This window comes from Cryptomeria japonica, chromosome 7 (assembly GCF_030272615.1).
Source record: "Cryptomeria japonica chromosome 7, Sugi_1.0, whole genome shotgun sequence".
NCBI lineage: Eukaryota > Viridiplantae > Streptophyta > Pinopsida > Cupressales > Cupressaceae > Cryptomeria > Cryptomeria japonica.
The window spans coordinates 69,310,220-69,319,312 of NC_081411.1; positions in this window are offsets into that span (position 1 = coordinate 69,310,220).

Consider the following 9,093-nt stretch of genomic DNA (forward strand, 5'->3'; position numbering starts at 1 on the left):
GAGATCAAACCGAGATCCAAAAAGGTTAACTCTCGAACATTAAGGATGCGACTATCAGTGTATTTGAATATGAACTGACCCGACTCCTTGCGGCATGTGGGATAATTGATTTTCCATGAATGCAAACTGACGCAGGTAGATAGTTAGACTTCAAGCCATTGGTGCAGTTGCTCAGATGAACCATCGACCAGTTTGGTATTTGAAGCCAAATGTGAACTAAATCTTAGGTTATGAGTTACGATAGCTATTGAGCGTTCTATAACTATTGTGTGATCCGAGTGTTGTATGTTAATCTGGAATGATTGTATGATAGAGTGAAGGAAGTCTGTAGACTTGACTTTATTGTATTGTTTTTAACATACTGTTAATAAAGTCAATTATCTGTTGGTGGTGAGTTTTTCTCACGAAAGTGTTTTCCCACGTTAACTCTATGTGTTCTCTCTCTGTGTTGTTTATTTGTGTATGCTCATGCTTGTGTGTAAATGTTGAAATTTTGTATATACGAGTCTATTTTCCTGTACAAACTGACATTAGGAAAGTGAATTTCCACACTTGCTTTCCTTACACCAAAACCATAGAGGGATTTTGAAGGGCTTCCCTAACCATAAAACTGGGTTTTAAAATGGCTCCCAAAACCACATCAAAGGGTTTAGAAGTTGTACCCTCAACCACCTTGAGCTAAAATAAAGGCCTAATTAAGATAGCATCCATACAAATAAGCATCACCGCACTCTCTACCTCTATAGGAGAAGACATGAAAAAGCTTGAGAGAAGAGATCTAGCAACTAAAAATTCACCTACCTCAAGAGAAAGGCCCTCCAAAACTAAAGAGGGAACACTAAGATCTGAGAAATTGTTGTCCCCCAGCTTCATTATCTCAATAAGGAGAAAAGAGGTTAAGAAAACAATGATCCCACACTCAAATCCAAACCAAACAGGCACCTGGACCTCCAAAGCCTCCCTCCAACTTCTGCCAAAAAGAATCACAATAATCGTCTCCACCTCAATAGGAAATAGCGTATTTCCAAAACCCATCACCTCAACCTCAATATGAGACGGGACCACCTCAAGAGTAAACCAAAAGGCTGAGAAAAAAGTGACAAAAATAGGAGCAGGAGGGTATCCAAAGAAGAAACAAAAGATGGGCATATGGCACCCTGGAGCCCCACAACACAAAACCTAAATGGAGTAAGAGCCCCCAAAGCATGAATCAAAAAGAGAACAAAAACAATTAAATCTAAGGCAAAACCACCTAGATCCCATATAACCAAGTTGCAACCAAGTGCGAACCCTTTCACAACACCTTCAACCTCAACCACGAGCATCTCCACATTAGTGGTAACCATCAGGTCGAGCCAAGGGCCAAAACTGAAACACCAAATCCTGGCCGCACCAACATAAGTAGTATTGCAGAAACCCCTGGTGCAGATTCTCCAAGTTGAGAGAAAGACCCAGCCAAAGGAAAACTTCCCATCAGCCAAACTGAAAAGAGGATGACTCTCACATCCATCTAAGACAAGACCCAAAAGCCCCAAAGGCTCATGACCAGGACCATCGAACCAATCAACAATGAGATCTCCAATAGGGCTCAAAGAAATACCTCCAACTCTACTGCACACCCCATCGCACTCCCCAAGTTGTCCCACGACCCAACACCAGCCAAGCATCACATACAAAGACAGTCGTAGGGGATGTGACCATTGCACATGAAACAAGGGAGGGAGATCCAAATATGACCCCAATATTGCCCACGCAAGGATCTTCACACAGGGAAAAACCACCATAGAAGGAGAAGTCTTCTGCACCCACATTGTCTGCTTCACCATCATCATCTCCCTCGCCATAGTCGTCAACGAATGAAACCCTAGCTCCACTGCATTCTCCTATTCGCTCCATTTTAATTATACATGTTGCATAAACATGTAAAATTAATGTAAAAAGGATACAAATTTATGTTTAATAATGATTCATGCACAATCTTGAATAGAAATTCTAGTGATAGGATAATAGCCAAAGTTGAGATGAATAGGAACTAGATGTTTCCCATATAGATTCATGGAACTCAAGATATAGAGGAAGTTAGCTTCAAGGTAGAAAAATTTTACTAGACATGGATTTGGCATTTTAGGTATGGCCACTTGTCTTAACTTTATTAGAGATGAAAACTATGGTAAGAGGATTGTCATGCATCATGCAAACATCTAATTCATGTGAGAGTTGCATATTAGCAAAGCAGAATAGAGATTTTTTTCTAATAGGAAGTTCAAATAGAGCAAGGGTGCCATTGGAATTAGTCCACACTGACATATGTCATCAAATATAGACTCCATCTTTAGGTGGAAATATATATTTTCTAACATATATTGATTATTTTAGTAGGAAAACATGGATTTACTTTCTTAAGGAAAAGTTTGAATCCTTTAATAAATTTAAGGAGTTCAAATCAATGGTAGAAAAACAAAGTGGACTATTCATTAAGGTACTTTGGTCTGACAGGGGTGGTGAGTTTGCCTATAATGAATTTATAGACTTTTGTAGAGATCATGGGATCAAGAAATAATTCACAACAAGGTACACACCACATCAGATGGTGTAGTAGAGAGGAAGAAGAAAAACATTCAATGGAACTAACAAGGAGTATACTAAAGGTCAAAAATTAATTTATATAATGATTTTTTTGGTTGAATCAATAACGTGAGCAATTTACATTTTGATTAGAAGTCCTACAAAGAGTGTTAAAGACAAGAATCCCACAAGGATCATAAAATGGTAAGAAACATTCAATATACCATTTTATAATCTTTGGATGTGTTGCATATATTTCAGTGCCATATGAATTAATAAGAAAATCAGATGATAAAAGTGAGAAATGCATCTTTATTGGTTATAGTGAGCAATCAAACTCTTATAGATTGTATAACCCCATTTTGAAGAAAGTGATTACTAGTAGGGATGTCATATTCAAGGAGGAAGAAGCATGTGATGCAATTATTGACAGTACAATCACAATAGGAGCACCAATACCTATTAGTGAAGTACAACAAGTAGAACATGTTGGTTATTCAAATCAAGCACGACCAAACACTCCATAATCTACAATGTAGGACTTCACAAACAAACCAACAATGTCTGTCAAGTAGTCATCCCAAGAAATTGAAGCTGGAAGACAAGGTATATCTTGTTACGCTGAATTGTAAGAAGGAAAAACTATTGCAATAGCTACATCATCAGGTACAATAGTTGATGTGATATCGATAGGAGGAGATGAAATGCAAGGCTCAAGAATGGTGTCACATGTGAGAATACCAAAGTTCAAGTACCCAAAATTCTCCTTGATATCTGAATCATCACAATAAGTAAGATCAACATATGAAGAATCAACCTCATCAATAGGACCAAAATGTGAAAAGGAGTACAATGAGATGAATGATCAACCACCCTAGTTGCAATGATAGCCCTACTCTCCAAGTCTCTAATGATAACTGAATCAGGTGTGAACTCCATATTTTTTCTTGTTGCCCCATAAGTGATCTGATAGATGGAAATAAGATTGTTTGTCAAATGGGGCACACACAACACATCATACTCATCAGTTTTCTGCATGATGATGTTTCCACACAATGGAAAGATTGTGTCTTTATACCAGCTTACGTATTACGATCCAAAACCGTAGACCAATCTGGACAATGTATTGTTGGGGCAATCAACCCATTTTCTCATACTCCGATAAGGGTCCAGGTGTCTTCAAAGACTCCATTGAAGGATTTATCCCAAATAGAATTAGATCCTTTCCCAACTATAATCATATATGTATGTTTGCCCATCAAAATCGGTGGCATGTGGCAAGGCTCAAATGAAGAGAACATAAACTATGAAGATGCTATATGATGAGAAGCTCTTGAATCTAGAAGCCCTCTCCTTGAATCATGACTTGTAGTAGCACAAAGAGCTTGTCCTTTATTTGTCCTAAAAGAAGGATCCTTCCCTTTATAATTTTTTTTCGAAGAAGAAGCTGTAGTAGACATTATAGAAGTCAAACTGATTCTATTCTTCTCAAGAAGATGTTTCAATTCATCAATATCCTTCTTGTAACAATTTTGTTCATCATGTCGTGGCTTCTTGCAATATGCACAGAAAGTATTTTCCTTGTATTATTTCCTCTTAGGTGAGGATGTAAAATCATGTTGTTGTTGAGAGGATGATTATGCTCCATCTTCTGGTGGCTTTGGCTTAGATTGCTTTTGGTTTTCACCTTTTCCTTGATTGCTTTGATTATGTTTATTAGCCACCAAAGCTTGCGAATTTGAAGACTTGACAATCCCCATATTGGTCAACTTAGATTGCTCAAGTATCAACATCATCATCAATGCATTAAATGATGGTGGAACATGTATGAGACATCTTGTGCCAACTGATGGGTGTGAAAGATAGAAACCAAGGCTGCATAATCTGATGGAAGCTTGTCCAACAAGTTGTAAACCAATTGATAATCATTTTTTGTCAATGCCACAATTCTTAAGCTTTTCTCTTAGCTCATTCACCTTCGCAACATAATCTTGGATTGTATCAAAATACTTGGGATCCAATTTTGCAAGCTCACCATCAAGCTTGTAGCCCTTAATCTCATCAACTTAACCATACAATTTCTCATAAATATCCCAAGCGTCTTTAACTGTAGTACACTTCTCAATGTGAAAAAATGAGACCATTTGATACATACTTTCTCAAGGTTCCAAGGGCCACAGAATTTTTAGTGAGCCATTCAACTTGAGAATTAGGATCAACCTTAGGATCGGGTGGTGCTGTTATTGTTTCATTTTCATAATGAGTGAGTCATTTTTCCACTAACTTACTCTATGCTTTAATTTTCCATGATGCATAATTATGTGGAGTTCAAAGTAGAAATTTAGGAGAGTCCATATCACGAAAATGAAAAAAAACACAAGATATCAAGAGACACAATCAGACAAAACAACCCCCCAAATTTACTCAATCAAAGAAACCCCCCCCGAAATGATGATTTGACACTTTATACTTAGTGCATGTACAATGGGCTACTTGCAAAAAATGGCAAAGTGGACTTCTAATTTCAACTTTACAACTGTCTTAAATAGACTATAAGAGACTCCAACAAATACTGTAAGATATATAAGTTGAGATTCAAACAAAATATAAGTACCAAATAGGCCAAAAATGACCAAATACTAAAAGTACAATTTATATTCAAGATGGTGAAAAAGAGATAGAACCACATGAAAGTAGACAAAAAATTATGCACTTTAAAAAAAAATGGCACCTAAAAAGAAGGTCGTATGAGCCTGAACAAAGCCTCTAAAGTTGTAAAATTGAGGATTGGATAGGTATAGTTATGAAAATCTGAAAATTGTGAAAAATATATGCACCAAAATTAGAAAAATCTAATATCACTATGAAGAGCACAAAATTTAGCCCAAATAAAAATAAATTGCACCAAAAAAGGAGCTAAAATAAGCAAGTTATGGCCTCCAAAGTTGGCCTACAAAACCCCAAAAACTCATTGGAAAGTGGTTGATAAATTTTCAAAAAACACTGATACAGTGTTGACGTCATCATTTCACGTGATTCAATTTCACATTCATTTGACCATCATCAAAATGTCTCATCCCCTTACATAGGTTTTCTGTATAGTACGGACATGATGACATGGACCAATCACCCACTGACAGTGTTGTACAGAGATGACGTGGAAAATTACCATCTCTAACTTGGTGCTAACTGGGATGATACATGGAAAGATGATGTCATCAGTCGTACAAATGACATGGCAACTTCTGGATGTCTAGCGATTAAAAAAGCACCGCAGGCCAAACTTGGAAGAATTGTGCGGGGTGTTGAAAACACCATGTGGTACTCATAGGCCTAATGAAAAAAAGATTGTGATGGAGCAGCAGGAGGCATTGCAGATACCAGTCGAGGCAGAGATATGAGTGATGGTTGAGATGGAGGCTGACAGGAGGAACCAAGTCACGGAGAGGAGCGGCATGGTTGCAGGCACAAAGAGGACCATAGACAGAGAAGAAAGCCAATGGTAGGAGTAGACAGGAGGTGACTACGAAGGTACAGGAGCAATTCATGGTCAGAAAGAGCAGAGACCACCAGCTGGTGGCATAGAAGGCAGAGGTCGGCAAGGCACATGACGTCAGAATGAGAAAAGACCATCGGGATGTGGGACAAGCACCACTAGTACAATGGCTAGCATGAATGGTAGGGTATACGTGCTATGCTAAAAATGAATTTGTTAGTATGAAGAGGGGCAGGTAGGGGATCACGGATGCCCCCCTCAAAATATTTGTTATTTTTAAAAAAAAATTAATAAATAAAACTTTATAATACACAAAAAAAATCGTAAATTAAAAATAATATGAAAACTAGTTAAATTTTTTGCAGAAAAAAATTATATATGACAAAAAATCATACCGTACTACTCAAACTGGGTAAAAAATTCCTCCCAAGCTCAAAATGTATTTTTCACCAAATATAGGTGAATTTATACTCAAAATTCATTGAAACGGGCCCCTGGACTCAATGGTGAGGTTGAAATTGTTCAAGTAAATAATTCCTACTATTTATAGTTTACTTAGGTGAACATATTAATAAAGTAGATGGATATTTTTTAGTCTTGTCTGGAGTCTATTATCCTAGACGATATTGTTGGGTTCTATCAAGACTCTACTTCCTCTAGGTTGAGACACTTGTATCAACCTTGTCCATGATTCCTAACTAGCCTTGCCTATTTAAGCAACGCTAATGCTCATTGTAACATACTGATGATTGTCCTGATTTTCAAAAATCTATTCAAGATGGCATAGATAGTGGCAAAATTAGAATTGTGGATAATGAAACTTCTTCTTCTAACAAACCCTCGTCTTCATGGCACGATGATATTTACCATCCTGACAGATTAGCTACAAGAATCTATTGGAAGTTGAAATATGACAAGAACATTTCCTTTCCTCAAAATAAAAACAAAAATCTTAAGCAAGTGAAAGGTGTTGAATATTGTATTTTTCATGATTTATATTCACATTCTTTGGGAAAATGCTATGCATTTAAGAGATTTGTTCAACTACAATATGATCTTGCACATATTTGTCTCACAATAGATCTAGCTGTATTTCTTGGTAAAAACATCATGCCTTAGCACTTCTTTTCCCTTCATGTTGCTCATCACCCTATGGCATACTTAGCCCATTTAATGAGAGCTCTTTATCATTAGTGGTGGTATTATTTCACTTTAACATACTTTGGGGCAGCAACATGAAGTCCATTTTCCTTCTTCTTTCTATGCATTTATCTCTATCTTTGTGCATTATTCATTATTAGATCTCTTTTCTTGCATAGGGTTATTCTTATGTGAGCATATAATTGTTCTTTGGTTTTCCTCTTTTCTTAGAGAGGGGCATCTTTTAATGAGTACTGCACTTCTTCTCTTTCCTTCATTCTCTTGGAAATATTAACTCTTCTATGGTTTCGATTATTCGCAAGTATGATATGCCCCTTAGCAGGGAATGATCTCTTGAGAAGCATGTATCCCTTCCTTGAAAGGATTTTCTTCCACTAGGAGGGCATATCACTTGAAACTAATCACCATCAGAAAATGTGTAATGTTTCTCCTTGTTCTCCTCACTTGGGGGGCAAGGATTTTCGCTCCTTTCCCTTTCTTTCTTTCTCATTTATCATTATTTCTTTTAGGGGATGCATTTTTCATATGTGATTATCATTTCTTACAATGGTATGATTTTATGATTAATCCCCCTTGGGGAATCTATGATTATTTTTCTCACTTCCTTTCGAAGATTACCACTTCTTGAGAAGTGGATTTTACATTTACTGATGTCTTTTCTTACATGTGTTCATGTAAGTTCATTGCACATTAGCTTATGTTTAATCTCTCCCTAGTAGATTGTGTAAACTCTTCTCATTGTCCCTTAGCTTGGGGGGCAATGATCCTTCTCTCTCTCTCTTTCTCTAGGGATCCACTTTTCCTATTAAGTGGATGGTGTGAGTTCTATTACTTGATGTCATTCCTTGTGTGGAATTGTTGTTGTTCACTCAAGGATTCTCTCTTATACAAGAGGTGTTGGTCCTTGACTACGACCTCTTTTACACTTGGTAATGTACATCTATGATAAATTCAACCATCCTTGTGGGGGCTAAAAGTGAGTCATCCCTCATCGAGAATCCCTTTCACCTAGAAATAGGAGGAAGGATTGCATTCTTTTTCTTTCCTTTTCTTGTTCTAGAGGATGTTATATTTGTCTAAGATAACTCTTCTTGGGGGTAGATGTCTTTTGAACAAATATCTCTTCTCCTCCAAGGATCACCTTTACACTTACAATAAGATATCTCTTTTCAAATATCTTATCCTTGCTTGAAGAGTATTCCATCTCTTGCTTGGATTTATGACATCGTTGTGTAGCAAATATCTTCTTTGTGATGAAGGTAGGTATCCTTGTTCTTCTTTTCTTAAGATATCAACATCAACCTATGTTGACATCTTAAGGGGGGGAACCCACACTACTCCTTTGTACTATAGTTCTCTCATGCATTCTATAGTGAGACATTCTTGGAACCAGAGGGAAGCCTCTTAGAGCAAGATGTTGTCACTTTTTGTACAGTGGGTCATTCTCAAAGCCAGAACATGGTCTCTTAGAGCGAGATGTCTTCACTTCTTTTCTTGTACAGTGGAACATTCTTGGAACCAGAGGGAAACCTCTTAGAGAAAGATGTCATCACTTTTCTCTTGTACAATGCGTCATTCTCGGAACCAGAGCATGATCTCTTAGAGAAAGATGACGCCACTTTTATTTTATGCAGGGTGATTATTCTTAGAAACAGAGCATAGACTCTTAAAGTGAGATATCACACCTTTCTTGACACTTGTACCATACATTCTATACAGGTTGTAGCGTACTCGGGCATAGACTCCTATGAGGTGCTTCGAACCTCACTTGCACACATGCGCATGAGGTTGAGTGGAACTAACAGTGTTCTCACTCTCTCTCTTTACATGGATCAACTAAACAGGCTCTAGGGGCGATATTTTCCATTTCT